General features: G+C 38.3%; 1 protein-coding gene across 2 annotated transcripts in view; it reads right to left on the bottom strand.

Moving 5' to 3' along the window:
- zgc:172282 (leucine-rich repeat and fibronectin type III domain-containing protein 1-like protein) overlaps positions 1-21,134 on the bottom strand; it is a 176,034-nt gene extending 154,900 nt beyond the window's left edge. Inside the window, exon 1 of one of the 2 annotated variants that reach the window (XM_006802055.2) lies at positions 20,926-21,134. The gene's annotated coding sequence lies outside the window, so the exon portion shown is untranslated. Of the gene's footprint in view, positions 1-20,260; positions 20,296-20,925 lie in introns of those variants that run through there. The other variant, XM_006802056.2, reaches the window with a different exon arrangement.
- Positions 21,135-21,622: the final 488 nt, after the last annotated feature.

The raw sequence follows: 21,622 nt of genomic DNA on the forward strand, positions 1-21,622 counted from the left end.
TAGGGCTAATTGCTGGAAAGCAGTAAACTGAGGTAAAAGACAGTGAACACTGCAAAAAATGTAACTTGCTAATCACTAGGTTGTTAACACTGATCTAGAATATAATATTAAACTGATATTAGCATTTAGCTGAATACCCCATTGTGGCCAATTTAACCTCAGGAAATCATAAACTCTCCATATTACAGAAAGACAACAGACTGGCATGGGGTGTGCTCTATATGTATGCTCTATATAAGTCTGTAGCATAAAAGTAATATACTATGCAGAACTTATTTGTACTACTGTGATCTCACAGTCACAGATATCTGACTGATATCATATCAAAGAAAGCTACCCTGAACTTGAAAGGTGATTCTTCTTCTCCTGCCTGACAGACATTTAAGACTCTTAAGCAGACAAGGAGACAGACACTCTGGACAAGGGAAAAACTTTACACCACCGCAGACATTGACATGCCAGTCACTGGCTATAATTGATTTTCTTTTAAGGTGTAAAAAAGGTTGCAAACCCCAGTATTGATGTAGCCTCTATCTTAACAAGAAGAGCAAGTGTGCGAATGTGAAAGCGTTCAAGAGAAAAATAGAAAGAGATGAACTAAAAAACGAGTGAAGATAAGAGACTGAGTGAAAGCGTTTGGCAGATATAATTTGTAAATGCATACAGCAAACAGCAGATAAGTGAGCAGTTTAGACTGTTTCACTAGAATAATGGCAGTTGATAGGGATCAATTGGTAAATTACATACAGCACTGATTGCCAATCTATAAAGCTGCTGCTCCTGCACAGCTATTGCAAGCACCCCCCCCCCCCACACACACACACACACACACACACACACACACACACACACACACTTGTGTATATAAGGCTAGGTGAGTGATCACATACAGTAACTTGCTTGCACACGCATGCACGCACAACTATGGAGTGCAGTGAAAAAAATAGTCTGCGAATTGCACTGTCAACAACATCAAATTACAAGACAAGCAGACCTTTTCACATTGAAATCAACTGCCTAAAATGAAAATTGGTTCTTTGCATTTTGCCTGTTAATGATCAAAACACTCATTTAGTTTGGACTTGACATCATTTTACAGGTAGAAGAGTTTTTTGTGGTGCTTTTAAGCTGGTTTATCTTACAGTAACAAGAAAGTAATGATCCAAGAAAATACAATATGGGGAGAGTAAGGAAGTAAGTAAGGAGAGAGGAAAAAAGAAAAAAGAAAAAAAAACATTCAAAAGATTTAAGGCTCTTGATTAGGATATCACACTCATATGATATAGACTGAAGAATACTGGGACACAATGAAACCCATTAATGAGGGTCTTGGATGCTGTCAAAAAGATTTTTACATTTTTAAGGCAGAATCAAACTCCACAGTCCGAGACTGTAAAGCCAAGGTAAAGCCAGACCTCTGCATCCACCCTTTAGACCAAAAGTGGTGATTCATACAGTATCTATCCTGGAAACTTGTAAAAAGTAAGGTAACAAATGTACTGAATGATAAATAATATTGCTGACATGACATCACAGAGTAAATGAACAGGATTAAGATGTTAAAAACTGTTCTGCTGACATGAATTCATTTCATGGAAGTAATGCTGCTCGTTAGACACTGCAGCTGCTGTCTCAGCTAGTATAACTATTTTTTATAAAAATGCCAAATTTGATCATATATGGCAAATTGAGCTTGTCTCAATACATGCTCAATGATCCAGGTGAGAAAATCCTGGAAAGTTGACTCAGAGAAAACAAGTTCATTTGTTTCCAGATGAACTGAGTCAACTTTCTGGAAGAGTAAGCTTGGATTTATCTTTATACACACAGCTTTATTTTAGCTTGTCTATAACAGTTAATATGTTTCTGAAAAGACTGTCAAATTCAAATTCTCAGTGCAGGTAAAACATAGTACTTTTCTACATGTTTGAGTTTGTTGAATCGGAATGCTTTTAAATCAAGGTTTTGATTGCAGACAGAAACAGTTATTCTTTAGTGTCAGCTGAGGCAAAACTTGTGTTTGCTGTCTCCACCTTCTCAGCGCTGTCAATTAAATGTGTATGAGACAAGCTACAGCGTAACTATTAATGTGACAAAAGTGCAACTAGTTAATGATATGATCTGTAGAGTTCTTCTAAAAAGCAGATTATATGCCCCATTAAAATCTTCCACAACATAAGAATGTCAGATCAGTTCTTGGGAGACTATCCTCTCACTAAAACAACCCCAAGCAGTCGTTAACCTACATTTTCAAAACATAACCTGTTACATAAACTGATATGGATAGGGCAGCACGATGGCGAAGTGGTTAGCACTGTTGCCTCACAGCAAGGTTCTCAGTTTGACTCCACCATCTGTGAGGAGTTTACATGTTCTTCCTGCGTTTGAGTGGGTTTTCTCCCGGTACTCCGGTTTCCTCCCACAGTCCAAAGACATGCAGTTAGTAGGGTTAGGTTAATTGGTGATTCTAAATTGCCTTGTAAGTGTGAATGGTTGTCTGTCTCTCTGTGTTGGCCCTGCGACAGACTGGTGATCTGTCCAGGATGTACCCCGCCTCTCTCTGTGTGACAGCTGGGATACGCTCCAGCCCCCCTGTGACCCCGATAAGGATAAGAGGAAGTGAATAAATGGAACCAGTAGATTCTTTTTAAAATCAGGAAACTTCCACAAATCTGCTCTGTGAATGTGTATATACATGTCTGCTGTTGTCAAATCTTTAAATGCACCTTTATAATCTCAAAAATCGATTTTTTTTAAACTTAATATTATTAAGTATATATATATATATATGATGATTTCCTAACATCTGCGACGTGTCATTTACTGTTAATTGTGCCGAGATTCACAATTGAAGAAAGCGTGTCTTATTTTTGTGCTGGATATTGAAATGAAGTGACTGTGCCCAACTGCACAACTTTTGTAAAAATAACCCATAAAACTGACCACACACCTATCAGAACTATTAAGGGATTGCACTCAGGTGCTATTTTGCCCTTTTTAGTATATCTTTTAGTATATCTTGCAGTTTGTGTCTAAACTTAAGCAAATAAACAGTGAATGAAACTGAAACTTTAATATGGGCATGAATGAGAGTCAGTCCCCACACCACAGGGTGACAGTTATGCCTCTGTGTCCCACACCTACCACCTCGCTCCTCAGGCTGGGACGTAAATTTATACACTGCTCTTTCTTACCAAATAAGCCTGTTTGGTGGACTTGATAGTATTTCAAGTTTACACAAAGTGTACATACACAGCTCTGGTTTGACTCAAGAAGGTAAACAGCAAAAGGCTCTGTTATCGTATTTCTGGAGAAGCATCAAAAATGATTTGTCCCGAAAGAAGAAAATGAAGGGCGTATAAATGACTACAAAATCTATTGATCCTTGGTATCTTTCATAGAAAGGACAACACCTGAGGGGTAAACTGTAGCTAAAATGAGAGCTTATTGCTTTAAACAAAACTAAATTAAACAGTAAAATAATATTTTAGATTTTCTACAGGTGGTGATGTATTTTTAAACAAGGTTCAACATGAACATCAAAAGCAAAATGCCTGTTTAAAAAAAAGTAATCAGCTAAATTATGAAGAATGCTCTTTTTCTAAACTATGGGAAATTCAACAAAGCATTGTCTTAAAAGTTTGGACCCCAGGTCATTCATATCTACAACTGTCACTATCCCTGTAAGATTATAAACTGTCTAATTAATAATGCATATGATGATAACAGTCGGGATTAAAAAGAATTTGTTCTCTGCCTTAAGCTACAGTTGTAGACACATCCAGCATCAATGACTTTATCTCTGCACCAAAATACACACATACTGTAACCTTGCCACCTTACTGACAGTGTAATGAAATATCGCTTTATCTGTCTGTTATGATGAAATAATCATCACCCGGTGCTGACGATAAAGCACTCACCTTGCCTCAATCACACATCAGGTCTTCCTGAGTCTCCTCCCAAGTAAAGAGGAAGAAAAAGAATTATAGAACAGAGACGGGTGAGGAGAAGAAAGAAAGAGAGTTTGGTTTCAAGCAAATGTTGTGGTGTCCCAAATTGAACCACAGGATATTCAAGAGAGTGTAGAAAAAATAAGAAAGGACCCATGATGATTTTGTCTTAAAACGCTTAATATCCACCATCCCACAACACTGTGATATAAAGCAGGTGTTTATTATGCAGTCTAGGCCAAATGAAAAACTCACGGGAATGAAAAACCACAGTACAATTACGGAGATTAACATAGTGAACAGTCGGTATGTTTTTTTTTTAAATAATCACACCAGAGAATAAAAATTTGAAAACATGCTGTTTTACTGATAATGAAAAAGAAAGATCACCGGTTGCTGCATTGTATCTAGTATCGCTAAACTCCTTTGAGTCTGTGTGTGCATGTGTGTTTGGGAAGATGGGCGGGGGATTATCATTGCAAAACGCAGTCTGCTGTAGTGGGAGCTAGCACACAGGTGGATACAAAGGTTAGGACTCTAGCAGGCAGGCACGTGCAGAGGGGGGGGGCTTGAGCTCTCGCCCCTTTCCTGATGGGTGCCCAAAGTGCCCTTTTGTTGAGGCTATTTTTTTTTTTATTTTTTTTTTTTAATGTGTGTGTGCGTGCGGAGTCCTGTCTGTGCCCCTCAACAATAATATTTAACTATTAATCACAGTTTTGCTAAATAAAAGGATCTAGTTTGCATCAGTCACATGATGACCATTAACCAATGATCGCCCTTGACGGCAGAGAGCGCTGGCTACAAGCCGGGAACGATCTCACAAAGAGCACCCGGAGCTGTAGGAGAAACACAAATTAACTCAGAGACAGACTGATGCAACAAAACCAGTAAGTAGGTGTACAGCGTACACTGTAGTCTATAGCACACAGGAGTATTAGCTTGTTATGTACACGTTGGTAAGTTGTCTTGTGGCAACTGATGAAACAAATGAGCGTGCTGTGTGTGCAACAGTGCGACAAACATTACCTGTTCTTTTATTAACTGCACAAGTAGTGCTGGTCATAGCTGTTAGCTAACATATTTAGTTTTAAAGTAAGTTACAGGGCCTGCCTTTCTGGAGGGATTATAGTTCACTAAAAAACAATCTAATATGCATGTCCACATAATTATGCATTATTATAATTATGATATTTAAACACACACTGTATTTTAAAGAACATACATTAAGAATCAGATTATATTAGATTTATATTTTAAATAAGAGAAAATGTTGATTTTACAGCAGTAAAATTCTTGTATCTCTACAGTTTAAAAATGTAATAAGCTTCCTCCCTGCACAGAGTGGTTAGTGAAACAAATGGAATCATCATAAATACATTATTTCCTATTTATTTCTTTTTTCCCTCACTGCTTTATTATTGTAGCTCTAATAATAAATAATAAGGGTAGGATTCTGGATAAGCACCATGATGGAAACTTGTAGCCATAGCATATGCAGTATTCTGAAGTGTTCTGAAGAAGGTCTAAAATGTCACTGTGTGTGCGTGCATGTGTGTGTTTTATGTGTATAGATTTTTTAAATTATTACTCATGATATAACATTGTCCAGACATGCCTGGTAAGGACATGAGGAGGAAACAGTAACAAAAGGAGCTGTGTGAGGCTACTAAAGGCAGTGGATCCCTCAGCAGCTGGATTACAAAGAGCACAGGTAACATTAACACATTCCAGTATAAAAATAATAATAAGCACAACTGGAATGTTTTGCTTCTATAACAGTTTTCTATCATCATTTTAATATAGATTAAGTGCAGGAGTTGTTAAGTGTGGATAATTAAATAATAGTTTATTGCAATAGCAAATTGTGTTTTGTTCTCAGATGGACAGCAAGTGGAGAGCGATAGATGAGATGAGGAGATGAAGGAGATGAAGGAGGAAGACGACAAGGCCACCTCGCAACAGTGATGTAGTATGATGCAATCCCATATTAGATTCTTGATGAATGTGTGTTGTTGTTATTCAGCCTGGTTCAATGTGCCCCTTTTTAACGTTGAGCACCCGCCCCTTTAAACGTCTCTGCACGGCCCTGCTAGCAGGTGTGTTTGTCAGTCTACACTTGATGCAAACTGGACGACAATATTCACATATGATGTCAGAGCGATTTGCTACAATACAATCATAAAAAATTAGATGGTGGCGATAGTTCAGATTAAAACGGAGACAGAGTTCAAAGACAGGTTTGATCTACTGATTACTGAATATTCATGTAATAAGGTAGTAATTATTAAACCATACCCAGTGTCTTAGCCAATGTGATCCCATAATAATATGACCTCGGATTCAACTTCTAAATACATATAAAAAAAAATTAAACATGAAAGTGTAACAGCTTTAAAAAAAAACAAAACAAGTAGAAGATATAAAAATGTATCTTCTTTATAAAGAAAATCACAGTGAAAGGCAAAAAAACAGGTTTGCTTCAACTTTTCAGCTGTCGGAGCACTGTATGTCTCCATTTTTGTTGTGGATCGACACCTCATTTAACTGCAAGCGTAAGTTCCCCACTTTCACTGCGTGTAAAAAAAAAAAAAGAGTGAGAGAATAAAAAATCCAAACCTTGGTTCAGAGTGACAATAAGCTCCTGTGATCATTTAAAACCCTGGAGACTGAAATCAGAGAAAAGTCACTATAAAGAAGATTTCATACACACAGTTTCTGTGATCTTGAGCAGTGCAGTTTATGTCCATGGATCTTATTCCTCAAAGCTCCAAGACAGTTCAGTCTATGTGGACTTTCAACTTTTCCGTGTAGTTAACAATGCATGTCTTCAACTACAATGCTGCACTATTTTAATTTTTTCTTATTTTTTAAAAATAATCACAGAAATCTTTAAAACCAGTCTAAGAGAAAGAGAATTCACTCTGGAGGTCACGCTTTCATCTTAAGTGTTTTTTAAACCACTTGACAGGAAAAGCGTGTTCACTATACATCTGAGCTTTTATTTAATTAATCAGTCTTAAGCTGGTCGGCTATAATCCTCAAGATTTTGTTTATTAGAAAACTGTTGGGCTTTTTTTAGTACAATTTGTTCACATTTTATCAGCAATGGATTTCAGTGGATTTGCATTCCAAGTACCCCACGATGCTGTAGTTCTTTTTTAAATTGCTGACTTAAAGGCATTTAAACCAATAATGCATCCATTGGACATGTCAAACACAACAAATTATGCATTGTGCATGCCATGTATTTGTCTTCTTTTATCAAATGTGGCTCATTTAAGGTTAAAGGTTAAATTTGAGAAAAGATCATGGTTTTGTCTTTAAGAGCACAGTTTTCTTGTTTGCAAGGATGACTATTTCATGTTTTGCAACCTTATCAGTTACTGAAGTCTCTATAAAGTCAAAGGAATAAAAAAGAAACATTTGAATACTGTACAAAAACAAACAAAGAACAAAAAACTGACATTTATGTAATCGGATGCTCTTGGGTAAAATTCCACTCAGGATAAACCCACACATTTTACCTCATTTATTTACCTTACATTACCTTGTTCAGTGAGTTGCTAAGTTCTAATTAGCAATACGCATTTGTTCATGAGCTGATCCATTTAACATATACTATGTGGTAGGAATGTGGTTTCTAAAGAGGACATGAGGGACAGCTATTAGGTGGGCATGTGCATTTTAAATCAACACACCAACACTGCCTCTTCTTACTGAGATGAAGATGCACCTTATGTTGAAATCTTAGTTCCTGCACCATGGCCCTTTAAAATACTCTAATATTACTGTCCTCTATCCTGAAATGATGTTTCAGGATAGACTGAATGACTGAATGACTTTGCATGCCCCCCTAAAATACTGATAAACATTCTGTCATTTTCTCCTCTAGTACTTTTTAATTTTCCTAGACTGCCCTCGAATATCACTAAAACTTTTAAAGTATTCACAGTGATTTTGACTTCCCGGATTATCCACTTCATGATTCATTGTGGTGACTCTTTCAATAAATAACATGAACTGAAGATAACGAGCCTAAAGTAAAGAAGAAACTCCAGAGAGCACAGTGCACACAACATGGGGAAAGAAAATCAGTTACAACAGAACTGACATAACATTTAATAGTAATATTATAAGTGATTTTAATAATAAATTGCGTATTGTTTTTTTATCATTAAGTCTCAGTATTGCTGTAATCCTCACAATAGAGTGGGCTGGCAAGTGTACAAGCCAATACCAATACCAGATAAGACTGATGAATCTGGAGTATGAATAATCCAGATTTATCACAGTATTATCATGGGAAAGAATAGAGACAACACCCTATAACTTTATTGTAACAGCTGCCAGCTCAATGAGTTGGCTGCAAAGCAGAACAGCTGGGACAAGGACATCTACAGCTGTCACACACACAGACTCACACAGTTTCAAACCTTTAAAGCCTTGCACCATTAAACCGAAGCTATAAATGTCCCGTAAGCACCGATGATACTCACCCTGAACTAGAACACTAATGTTGGGAAATCTGCATAAATCAGACCAATCAGGGTTTGGTTTTATTTTTGTTTTTTTTGGAAAATGCCATTCGTAAAGGCCAACATCTTGGCTTAACAATCCTTCCATTTTGCTTTTGTTGAGTAATTTGTACTTCACTACAAAGTGATTTATGGAGTACATAGCACAACAGCAGCAAATAGCTCCCAGATGAAGATAGCTTGATCTAACCGAGGGCAAGCAGAGGGGAAGGGCTTGTCCAGGTGTTTGGCCACATGCTGGTCTAGTGAACCAGCTGGTTATTATAGGCATTATCCATCAGAACTGAACCATCATCCATCAGAACCAAGGCTTCTGTCACAACCAAAACCTAACATTATTTCCCTGTACAAATACCTATGGAGTCAGTGATACACTGAGGTGATACTTCTTTGTTGAATCATCATGAAAGGAGCTCTTTGTCACATTTATTTACATTGCCATTTTTTTAGCTGGAATTTGACGAGAAAGTCTACTGAGCCATTTAACAGGCAGTGATGATGATGATTTTTAAAAATGCAATTAAACCAAAAGAACCCTATAATATGTTACACAATAATGTTAACTCAACAATAGGTATTTATTATCATAGATATTTAGTATTTTTAGGGTACATTTGTGGTACATTTTGTGTTTGGCTTCTTCTAGCTTCCATCAGTGGTTCCCCACCTCATGATGCAGTGTCAGCTGTTTACCACATTAGCTCCTGCTTGTGCTCTCGCACACAGGCACCAGCACAAGCCACTGTCAATCAAACCAACATTCAGCGTGCAGCAGGAGCTTCACAGGCACCTTTAAAGTGGAGAAAAAGGTGGGGATGGTAAGCCTGAACCGAATGTAGAATAAGAGGTTAACCATATGCGTGTATATAAGTTGTGTTTTGCTGCATGTCTACATGTAAACACATGGAAAGATTTTCGTGTTAACCTGCACCTGCAGACAGTTTATGTCATGTACACATAAATATTCAAAAGAAATCTAATGCACATTCTGCTCTTGTATAAATTAAAAATCTCTTAGATGCTGAGAGCAAAAAGACTTTGCACATATATTTTAAAAAGCAAATGTAGGATGGCTTTATATTGCAAGTGGTGGCAGGAAGGGCAGTACAGTACTATAATAGTTAACACTGTCATCTCACAGCAAGAGGGTCATAGGTTCAAACCCACCAGCTGGCTGGATCCCTTCTCTATGTATCGTCTGCATGTTAACCTTGTGGCTGTTTTTTCTGACTACTACAGCTTCCTCCCACAGTCCACAGTAGGATCAGATTAATGCTAGAATTTCAAACTGAATGCCAATACACAAAATAATACCGTGTCAACTACTATTTGCATGTTCAGCTGCTAGTGAGCAGGTTAGGTTTTTAAAAGGACCGTAGGAGTGAACAGTTGTCTCTCTGTGTTACTCCGACAAACTAAGGTGTACCTCTCCTGACCTAGCACATTGTGCTCCCACTCCAGGAACTGGATAAGCAGTTAAGGAAAACTGATGGATGGAAGAGATCTCGGTAACATATTTGGGGTCCCTGCTAACGGTTGGTTCTGGCTTCTTGGTTTAGGAGCCAGTAAGCAGAGAACAGATGGACTATTACCTTAAAAATGGCATACAGCAATGTAATTTGGACCTCAGTTATCCAGCTTGATCACTGACCTCTCTTTTGTTCTTTAAGGTCACCTAGCAGTTTTGTTTTGTAGCCTTTGTTGATGTCATTATCCTGTTTGTTTATTTATTTATTTATGTTCATAATAATCTTGTTTACTTTTTCTCATGTGCGATGCCCCGACCTTCGCCCAGTTCATAACACTATACAGAAATGAAATGTCTCATTACCAGCTTCACGCATTTTCCGATGCTTTACTGATCTAAAGAATTTCCGCAGTGTTCTTTTCAATCTATTTATAATGTTCACATACGAACACACTGAGCACTTACAAAGTGCTCTGCCTTTCAGAGGGAGCTAAAAATGCAATTTCTGATTAGCACTGCCAAGCTTTCCAGAAAGCAACAGTGAGATAATTCCCACAGTGTGTCATGAGGGAATTGTAACTAGCTAAGCATACAATGCAGTGACTGCACAGTCAATATTGCGAATGTGAAGTCAGAGAGCAACAGTGTTGAACAGACATTCAAAATGCAGTGCAAGGACATTTTGATCAGACTAAGAGTCAGATTATAAAGTGGTCCAGATTAAAGCTATGCTTCCAGCACCGCTAAACAATTATTATTTTATTTAAGTTTCTTAGTTCATTAACATACTCTGCACAAGCTAGAACTATTGCTGAGCTTTATAAGCTTCCTGTCCTTAAGAGTGCCATTATCTACAGGAGATTGCCCTCTAAAGTCTCTAATTATTCCTCGAACTATCTTGCAGAGTATCGGGTTCATGGTGCGCCAAGTGAACCATTTCAACCCAGCAGGGTCTGTCCTTTTAGCTTGCGTTAATAAACACCCACTCTGTGAACTGCTGAGTGGGCTCAGCATCAAGACTGAGGGGTAAAACTTTGTTTTTAGCTGCTGCTTCAAAAACCCATGACCAGGTGTTTCTCCTGAGTTCAGGTGTAGCTAAAATGACTTCAGAATGGCAAACTGTTTATCTGTTGTTTGCCACAGATAATGCAACAACAACAAGCCCACATCCAATCCTATGGTAAATATTCACTGTCATTAAGATCACCATGAGAAGGTTTATGTATTTAAACAACAGCTCATGATGTTTTCTTTTGCACCTACATATTTGTGCAATTTCAGTGTTTTAACAATCATAATCAGGGGACTGTCTATCAGATAACACGTAAAAGCATTTGACTGCCTAGTTTTTTTTTATTTTAGCCTGTTTTAGATGTTTTCGAAATCTAAAACAGGCTTCAGAAAGTATGAACTTTAGACAGACACACAAAGATACTCCAGCACTTCAAAACGTGTAAGAATAATTATACCTTGTGTAGTGATAACCCTTCAAACTTGGAGGTTAATGAAATTCTCTCAGCCTCTCATCCTTCCAACAAGAATTGATTAGCAAGGTCAATTTTATATTTATTTTTTGTTTATTTTTCACAGTACATGCCAAGTCTTAGTAATGTGACTCCAACTGCTGGTGTTACAATGTAACATGAACAGTTTATACAGCAAACTATATAACTGCAATAAAAAACACACAAACAGAACAAAAACAAAAGAAAACAACAACAAAAACATCAGTAATGCATTAGCTCATCTGGCTCATGATACATCACAGGCTATTATAATGTGTGGAGTAAGGAAAGAAAGTGATAAGTTTTCTTGGCTGTATTGCACAAACTAATGTGAATTAAAATCCACTGAGAAGTCAAATCGGTTTGTAAACAGTCATCTCCGGGAAAAAACAGTCTTGTTTCACTAAAATCTGACAAATTCTCCATGGGAAGCAGCAATTTTTGTAAAAATGGAAAAGTGCCCATAATATAACAACCAATATGACCTTGACTGTGAACACAGTTTGGGTGAAGACCCTTTAGGTGATCATCGTGTGCAAGCTGCACAAATATTTGACCAATAGTCTTGGAGGACTAGCAATTCTTGTCAGTTGTGAAGGGACGGACACTTCGCCTTATAACCTCATCAATCCTAAAAAAGAAAAATAACTGTGGGAACCCATTAAATAAAGCTATCTTACAGGCTATATATTTTCAACCCCAGCCAATCAAACATCTCTTTCAAACTGCATCAGGTTTCCTGTTTTTACCTTCTTTGCGCTGCACTGTTTTATGTTCATTTACTATGAAAAACCGCCTGCAGCACTGAGTATAGAGAAGTGAATGTAAGCAACAACTGATAAACAGCAACAAAGTGATAGATCATTCTGTCACAGTAATTTGAAACTCCAGCTGCAGATCTCTACATTATCACTTCAACGCTTGCCCATAAACAAACACATACTACCACAACCGTGCCCCTGCTGTCACCAAAAGTAAAGAAAGTTGATCACAGCGGAAGAGAAATATATAGAGGAAGAAAGACAAATTACAAAAAAAAAATGGATGCACCCAAGTGACAGGTAGATGAAGGAAAACCAAGTGGTGAAAAATGCGTGAGTGAGAGGAAAACAGTGAGCAGAGGGATAGAGATAGAGTGGGGCATCCATCCATCATGCAGTGCTGCTTCTGTCAGACACAAGTAATAGATGTAGAGATATAGAGGAGAGAGCTGACACTCCTCTTCAATCTATCTCCCCTCACTATCTGGGTTAGCTTGTCAGGTCTGCACTGTCACCCTGACCAGGACGTACAGTTACATGTGAACACATGCCAACAGACAGAAAGACCCACATTTATACAGAGAACATCTGTTTTAAAGAAAAATGAAGTGAGTTGGGGAAACATTTTTTCTAAATCAGTTCTCCATTTTCAGCTCCTAAATAATTCACATAACAGTAATATTAATAAAGTTTGAATACAAAAAAACTGGTAATCTAGTTTATGTAATGTAAAAAGCATATCAATGCGGTAAGCATTATGTCATTACTGACATACTGTCAATATGTCAACAAAATTCAACTTTCAGTTCAAATGCTTCTTTAAATTATTTTTTATTTATTATTTAATATTCAAACGACTCCAGTGCAGTTTGCATGCTGTTAAATGTTAAACGCATAAAGGATGCACTCACAGTAAAAGCCTTTCATTAAAAACGACTGATCAATACTGTAATTGCAAAGCAACAACAGATGTCTTTAGTAATGGCAAGTGTGTTTAACTGCAGTTTGCAGCTCATTTCAAAATTCTGCTTTTTTATATTTTTTTTTTTTCATGACTTAATCTGGTGCTCTGTTTAATTTCAGCAAGCTAACCATCTCCACTATAGTCGTGGCCATAAGCAAGATTTGTCCAATGTGATTTTTGCAAACGCCCTGTAATACACATAATTAATGGAAGCACCAGTGGGACAATGGGAATATACTAATGTTTTAATGCAATATGTTGTCTACATATCTAAATATGACCAGATGTATTTTTGTGGCTTCGATAGCGCTGTAAAATCTTAGCTGATTTATTTATTTATTTTTAACAAATCAACTTTTATTTCTCAACTCCAAGCTCCTTTTACAGCAAACAGATTATGGAATTGTCACTGTTTGGTACTGAGTATCTCCAGATACCCAAAGCAAAGGTATTGTATGGGAACTGGAAATAACTGGACCAATCATTCTATAGGCAAAAAGATTGCTGATGCACACCAGTATATAAGAGACAAAGGCAAGGCAAGGCAAGGTGGGTCAAAGGATGATAAAAATAGATCCCCATATTATTCTTGACAAAAGAGGTATTCATAGCTACTACAACCTATTTAGGCCGATGTTCTGTACATTATGTTAAATGGAGGGTATGGAAGAAGGTTAACATTTTCTACACTGACACAATTGATTTACATGGTCACAATAAATCAGCAAAAACAGCCCATGTTGTACCTGCTGTAGACAAAGTTAGAAAACTGACTGTGGTTTAGCTGAGCAATATTGTATCCCACTGCCTGCCTGCTCAACACAGCACCATTCTAATACCATGCTGCTTGGCATTCAGCACACAGCTCCCTCTTGCTCTCCCTCTCTTTCTCCTGGCACCTTCCCCCCCTCCTTCTCTTCACCTCTCTCTCCTTTCAGCAGCATCTCTCTCCTGTTCCTCCCTGGTGAGGTGGGATGGCGCCACTGAACCAGCATCTGTTGCCATGCGCATGTACAGGTGTGCGCGCACAAAGACACACGCACAGACTGTGTAGACATTTAAACCCCTGCCGTAGTGGACAGCATGTCACTGTGTTGAATACATCAAAAAGACATAAAACTATAAAACAGCACGATGCCATATCGCAGTCTTAACACCTACAGCTTTATTGCAAAGTATTCATTATTTTTTTTCCATCTCCTCGTCTCTCCCTAAGTTTCTGTCATTCTTCTTCCGTTACTTTTTTCCTTCTTTGTCTGTTCATTTCATTCTCGTTTGTCTTCTTTATGCAAACAAAGAATTTGGTCTTAACTTACCTGCCTTGCTGAATAAAGGTCAACTACTGCACATAATCCAGTTGGATTCAACAATGTAAACATTACAAAAACCACTACATGTGTTTTCCTTGTAACCTATAGATGTATACATTGCTTCCCCACAGTGATGAAACAGATTTTCTGCGGTCTCTAAAACTCAGTGAGTTTCTCTGTGTGAGTTCCATTTATTTTCTGCTGACTTTTTCACACAGAGGCATCAATCAGTTGGTCTTACACTCCTCCAGAATTTACACTTCTCTTCAGCTTCATTTTTCAATCTGACATTGACAGAATGAGAGGATTTTATATGATGCCAAAAAATAAATGGGTTTATTGTTCCAAGTATTTTGAGCAGGGTTTTGATTGCTTTTCTAGCTAATCATAAATTGATAAATTATGAACATGAAAAGTCGGACTCACACTAATGGAGCACTATTGTCATTCAGTATTCATCACTGCTGTAATGTATCGTATGATTTTATTAATAGAGACAGTACCTGATTGTGCTGCTGTAAAAATACACAAGACTGAGACAGATTCTTGTCCACGCTTCTGAAAACCTCGATCCACTCCTTCCTCGCCAAATCAAGCTTTCCGTTTTCCAGCTTGGACTCAGCATGGTTCAATAAACTGTAAACATGATCAAGAACCCTCCATTGTCAGCTGGCAGAAGCAGCAGTGTTATGGGTTTTTTTTATAGTCGCATGTCTCCCATCAATCACCCACCTCTGGTGCTCTCAATCTGAAAGAAGGACCCACCTGTTTGATTATCTGAATTATAATCACCTGAATTATTGTACAGTACACATTTGACTACTGTGGTTAAAAGTAATGGCATAATAGAAGCTTTTACAACCCAAATAAATCAGAGCGATCATGAAGGGACACAAGTCTCTGTCCCTCCACTATGTAGGAAATATTTGCCTCAGAACTGTTTACACACAACATGCAAATCCACTGTCTTTACTAAAGCCATTTCAAAGTCTGTTATTTACATTTTTCAGAAATATGTTTAATGGCTATCTTGCAGAGATATAGATCAGATGAATTTGCTGTAGAGATGAAATTCTCTACAGCAGTAAATTGTGGTGAAAGTTAAGTACAAGTGAAGCAATGTTGCCTAAAAATTGATACATAACTAAATAAGATAACATAAAATAGTTTTGAGAGGGATTTTTTTTTGTTCTAAAATACATTTAATTAATATGTCATACGCATACACAATCACCAAAGAGCTGAATGCTGTTTATGCATCAGACTGTGGAGCCAACCATGCAAGACCCAGTGCATAGCAACAGATTGGATTCAAATGGCATTAAAGAACATGATATATTAGGCGCACAGCACGACAAATATAACATAATATATAACATCATTAATTCAGTGAGCTGTAAAGATGCTGAATTTTCTAGCAAGTGCAAAACCACCACTAAGCACAAAATTGTCCAAGATAGACTTAAAAGAGAGCGTGGTTCTGTCCAAAATCATTGTCATGCAGTAATCTCTACAGCCTTCGTGGCATAGAGGACTTCATAGTGAGTTATTTGCAAAATTGCATAATTGAAACTCGTCAAATGAATCAGCTAAACAAATTAATACTGACAAACATTCTTCTAGTAAAACCAAAAATTAAAAGTTAGTAAATCCAATACTCGTAGTACTACTCACATAGCAGTTGATAAGCATACAGCCACATTACACATAGCAGTTGTAATGTTTCACTTTCTTTACACTTGATTATCTGAGGCCGGCATAATGGTAAGCAATGTCTTGCCAGTCGCTTGGATAGAGATCAGTTGTACACTACCTTTCATCTTACAGTACTAGAAAAAGCAAAATGACTGTGTACGCCACTACCCAGTGGTAGTACATAGAGTAGGTAGTGATTCTGGACCAAGTCCATGTGTGGCCAAGACTTTTTGTTGGTTCCCTACACACATGAATGGGATTAAAAAATCAGACAGATCACGTAGGCTTTCCAAATCTTCTTAGGCCTAATGGATCACATTCTCTGATACAAGAGTCATTTTGTGAAGCTCTTTACTGCTTTACACCTATTTCTTTACCAAATACTTTGTGTAGGAAATACCTCTTTTATGCTAGTGCAAATCGTCTAATAAAGTGGTAAATTAAAATCCAGCCGTTCACTATGGAAATCCCCACACAGCTATATCCCTGGTGCTTTGTCAACATGTCTCCTTGTTGCTGTATTGATAGCTGACAACCAGGTAAGACTCAGTTGTGTAATTATTTATTTTTATTTTTTTCAAAATGTAGTACCATTGTAGGGAGATCTCAATAACCTATGATATAGGCAGCCATCACGCTTTCCTCTGTCTTTAACTTTAACCAAATTCAATTCAATTCAGGTTTATTTATAGAGCACCAATCCACAAGAACAGTCACCTTCTGGTGCTTTATACTGAGACCCTATAAAGTTCTGTGGTTGGGGGCAGCTATGGTATTAGGTTTGTATTTACCATTTTTAGCATCTGTATAATGAGGACTGGGGCTGTGATGAAACAGATGTTATACTGAAACACCGTAATGACCAATAAAATTATTACTTTTACTTTATGAAATTAAATCCAATGAACCTGTGGTCTGTCATTTATTTCTCGCTTTCAGTAATCAGTGTGGTCTCCGCTGCACTTAACGAACGAAGGCATTTGCATGTATTCTGATTTTCTGACTCACAAATGGGTAAAGGTGTTTTTTTCAAAATACCCAAAACAAAACAGTTAAATTGGTTTTTCACTCGTGAAAACAAAAAGCTTTTCTCACATGAATAAATATACTAATATTCAGAGTAGTGTCATGGATTCTCTGACTTCACAGTGCAAATTGGTCTCTTTATGATCATTAAACAGTCCATTTTTTTTAACCAACCAACAACATCCTTCATGGACTCAGAGCATCTGCTTTTGGGAAGATAACCTATAGTAATAAATATACATTCATCCACATATATCTCCAGTAATTCCAGGACACAATAGTTTATATTTTTAACTGCTTCAGGTGAAAATGTCATGTTTTCATAAAACTGTGCTTCTTGCCATTAAGAAATGAAAATAAAACAGATGACTTTCATCCAAGTTTAGTTTTTCTTAACCGCCTAAATGAACTCTCCTGTTTCCATGGCAGTGTGAGAACTGTCTGTTTTTCGATGTATAGTATTTATAAGAGGGATATAAACTTGCATTAATAGTATATCTCAGACTAGAGCTTGACGCAAATATAAGCTATAACTATGCCCTAAGATGTTGTGTGCTTGCTGTGACATGACAGTAATATATAGAAACAGGGAGTAGCTAATGTCAGCATATTTTAGCCCTTCAGTGGCGGAAATAATTATTTGATCCCCTGCGGAATTTGTAAGTTTGCTAGATTCTAAATAAATTTACATTCTAATTTTTTTATAGTAGTTTAATTTTAATGGAGAAAGACATGTAGCAACCAAAAATCCACAGAAAAAACACCAAATAAGTAAACATAAGTATTTGATCCCCAAGCAAAACATGACTTAGTACTTGGTGGAGAAACTGTTGTTGGCAAGCACAGAATTTAGATGTTTCCTGTAGTTAGTCACCCGTTTTACACATATGACGGGAGGGATTTTGGCTCACTCCTCTTTACAGAAACTCTTGGCTGCTGCTTGGCAACTTGAAGCTTCAGATTTTCTATATGATTGAGATCTAAAGGCTGATTAGGCCACTCCATGACGTGAATGTGCTTTTTCTTTAGCCACTCCTTTATTGCCTCTGCAGTTTGTTTTCAGTGTTCTGGCTGAGGGAAGGAGGTTCCCATCTAAGATTTTGGCCACTCAGCGCAGTGACGTCGTCTTTTATGTTCAGCAGAAAAATAGCCCCAAAGCATAATGTTCCCACCTCCATGCATAACTGTTGGAACAGTGTTCTTTGGATCATACTCAGCATTTCCTGTCCTCCAAACACAGTGACTCAAGTTGAAGCCAATGCCAGCTGGATTTTGGTTTGATCTGACTGCAGTATTTTCTCCCAAATCATTTAGATGTTCACTGGCAAGCTTAAGACAAGCCTGTACATGTGCCTTCTCAGCAGGGTGCTCTTGTGGACACTGCGAGATTTCAATTGATTACGCTGTGGTGTGTTACCAGTGGTGTTCTCAGTGACTGTGGTCCCAACTGTATTCAAATCACAAACAACCTGTGTAGTTTTGGTCTGGTCCATCACCTTTCTCAGTATCATCCTCATCCCATGAAGCAAGATCTTGCATGGGGCTCTACACCTAGGGGAAGTAATGTTCATTCTATATTTCTTTCATTTCTGAATAATCGCACCAGCAGTCGTAACCTTCTCACCAGGCTTCTTGCTGATGGACTTGTAGCCCATTCCAGTTTTGTGTTTTGTCCCTGATGTCCTTTGATGGCTCTTTGGTCTTGCACATGATGGTGGAGAGGTTGGATTTAAAGAAATTGATTCTGTGGACACATGCACTTTATGTATAATGAATTGAGCTCATGACTATGTGCAGTTGACTAACTATGCAAGCCAGAATTCTGGCTAGGTTGTAGGGATTCAAATATTACTTCTCTTAATGGCATGCAGATCAATTTATAACTTTTATGCAATGTGTTGTTGTTTTTTCTGGAGTTTTAGTTGACATCCTCTCTCTCTCCATTCAAATAAAACTGCTATAAAAACTAGAAACTCTTCATTTCTTTCTAAGTAAGCAAACTTACAAATTCACCAGGGGATCAACTAGGTCCCCTCACTGTACACCAGTTTTAACTCCTATTATACAAAAGGATGAATGAAGAGTATGTTTGTATTAGTTTGTGGAAAAAAAGTCAGCTTTAAATTTTCTTCGTTTATACTTGCCATGTTTAAGGCTTAAAAGTTTAATCTCAACAAAATCTTTGTTCTCTACTAGAATTTTACTGCTGCAGTCTAAAGTGGGTCATGATCAGTGGTACAGTATGCTGACAGCAAGTGCTCTTCATGATTCCATTAACTTCCAACTGTGTAATACTGATCATATGCATAAAGAACTTCACTGTGATCTGAAAGGCATTAAAATATCATCATCAATTGAATCTTTCAAAATATTCTGCCTAGACAGCAATTTGAGCTACATTCAAACACGCTGCACTAACACGAGCCAGGAAGAATGACACAACGTAGGCAGGAAAGATTGAATTATTAGAACAAAAAAAAAAGGCTTCAGCTAAGCCACAGGTATACACCTTCCAATGAAGACAGGAAAACCAGAAAAAGCCCTCCCTGCAAATGTTGTATATTCTTGCATGTGTGTTTACATGTGTTTTAAGGTGGCTTAGAGCCATTGCAAAACCCAATCAAAATGCAAATGAAGCAGTTAGGGATAGGAAGAATTTACCAGGTAAAGAGGAGCTGATGAGCTGACACAGCAACTTAAATTATTGACTTCGTAAATCTATCCTTCCTGCCTTTTTTTTAATGGTTTCTCCTCCTGTCTTTATATCTTTCTGTCTCCATGGTGCAGCAATGGCAGTTGCGCAGCAATCCATTGGATAATACCACATAGTGTCTCCAGCATAGATTGACGGAGTGTTCTACACTTGGCCTCCATATTTTTAGAGCTTTCTTGAGCTCTATCTTTCCTCACTCCTCTTGCACAGCGTCTTGATCCTTCTCCCCACCTGCACCAGTAAGCTAACCCCTCCTCACCTCACCAACTCCCCCCTCATTCTATTTGATTCCATTACTTTCACCCTTCCCCTTATATTCTCTCTACTCACCTTTCCAGCAGAACCCTCTCTCTGGCCATTATGCCCTGCCTTCTCCCCCTCCCCTATCACCCAGCCCATCTCCTCTTCCTGCTCCTTCTCTGTATTCCACTTTAGCACCCTCTCTTCTGCCCTCTTCCCCTATCAGATCCCTTTAAGCCCCTCCTGCCTCACTTCTCTCCCTGTTTGTTCTCGTCTCCACAACGGTTATTCAGTTCTGCCTTTCTTTCACAACCAAGTCACCCTTTCCCTCTTTAAACTCTCAGACTTCTCTTTTTACCCCATGTCCTGCCACGGTCTCTTAACATATCTCCTTATCTGTTTGACACATGTTACTTCACACTTTACCCCTCAGAAACATCATCCCTTCTCGTCTCACCGTCTCTCTTTTCCTCCTGTGTTTAATCTGGAGAGAGGATATCACCATCTCTGAATCGTAGGGGAGAAAAAAACCCACCAGCGCCATTATCTTCCCATCTGCCATATCTTCTGTCTCTCTGTCTATGCACTCAACTCGGCTCTTCTAAAATTACAAGCCAACCTCTAAAAAGCGATGCCGCATTTTTTTTTTTTTAAAAAAGGCGAACATGCAGACAGGGGAAGGTGGTTGAGGGAACGGGGAGAGGAAATGGTGCGATAATCGGACAGAGGGGAAAAGTAGATAGACACTATCATACCTGCGCGTCTGCCTCTCCTCCTGTTGTTGAGGCTATGTCTCCTCTGGTTATTTGCTCCCTTTTCAAGCCAGGTGAAGAACTCGAAAGAAAATACTAAATAATCCCCTTTCTGATCGGAATAATTTTCAAGCCCAATAAGAAAATATATCCACTTTTTTATGTTGTTGTCTGACACCGCGCAAGGCTAACCGCGCTGCGGGGCTGCTGGAGGGAAGCCTAGCGTTTCAATTTAGTTCCCGTTGAGTTTGCATCAAAAGCCCTTTACGGGTGCAAGGCCGGTCGCAGTCTATAACCTACAGCTATCCACTGTCCGCTAGTGATCCGCTGGGACAGGACTGTAAGAGAGAGGGGGGAAACGCCGTTAAACCGGCGCACCGCTGCGTTGAGCGCTCATTTGGACTCCATACGAGCTCCCCCCTGTTTCTGTTTAGACTCCGTTAATCGGTCATTTGAAGGAAAACACACAAACGCTGGAGGTTAGTATCGCTGGGTTCCCGTGTCTAAAGAGTGGAGGAAAAGCGATGTGTAGTAAAGGAAACCACGCTGGACTCCTTTGCCGGTCTCCCCTATGGGTGATCTCCGCTTCCCCATTCAGCAGCTGCCTCTGCTGTCCGAAGGTCCAATCTTACTCCTTCGCAGCTCTTCGTGTTTCATCAGTAGACGCCTGAAACAAAAATCCTGTCAGGGTAATGGTGGG

This window comes from Neolamprologus brichardi, chromosome 14 (assembly GCF_056152115.1).
Source record: "Neolamprologus brichardi isolate AB-2024 chromosome 14, ASM5615211v1, whole genome shotgun sequence".
In the NCBI taxonomy this organism is placed as follows: domain Eukaryota; kingdom Metazoa; phylum Chordata; class Actinopteri; order Cichliformes; family Cichlidae; genus Neolamprologus; species Neolamprologus brichardi.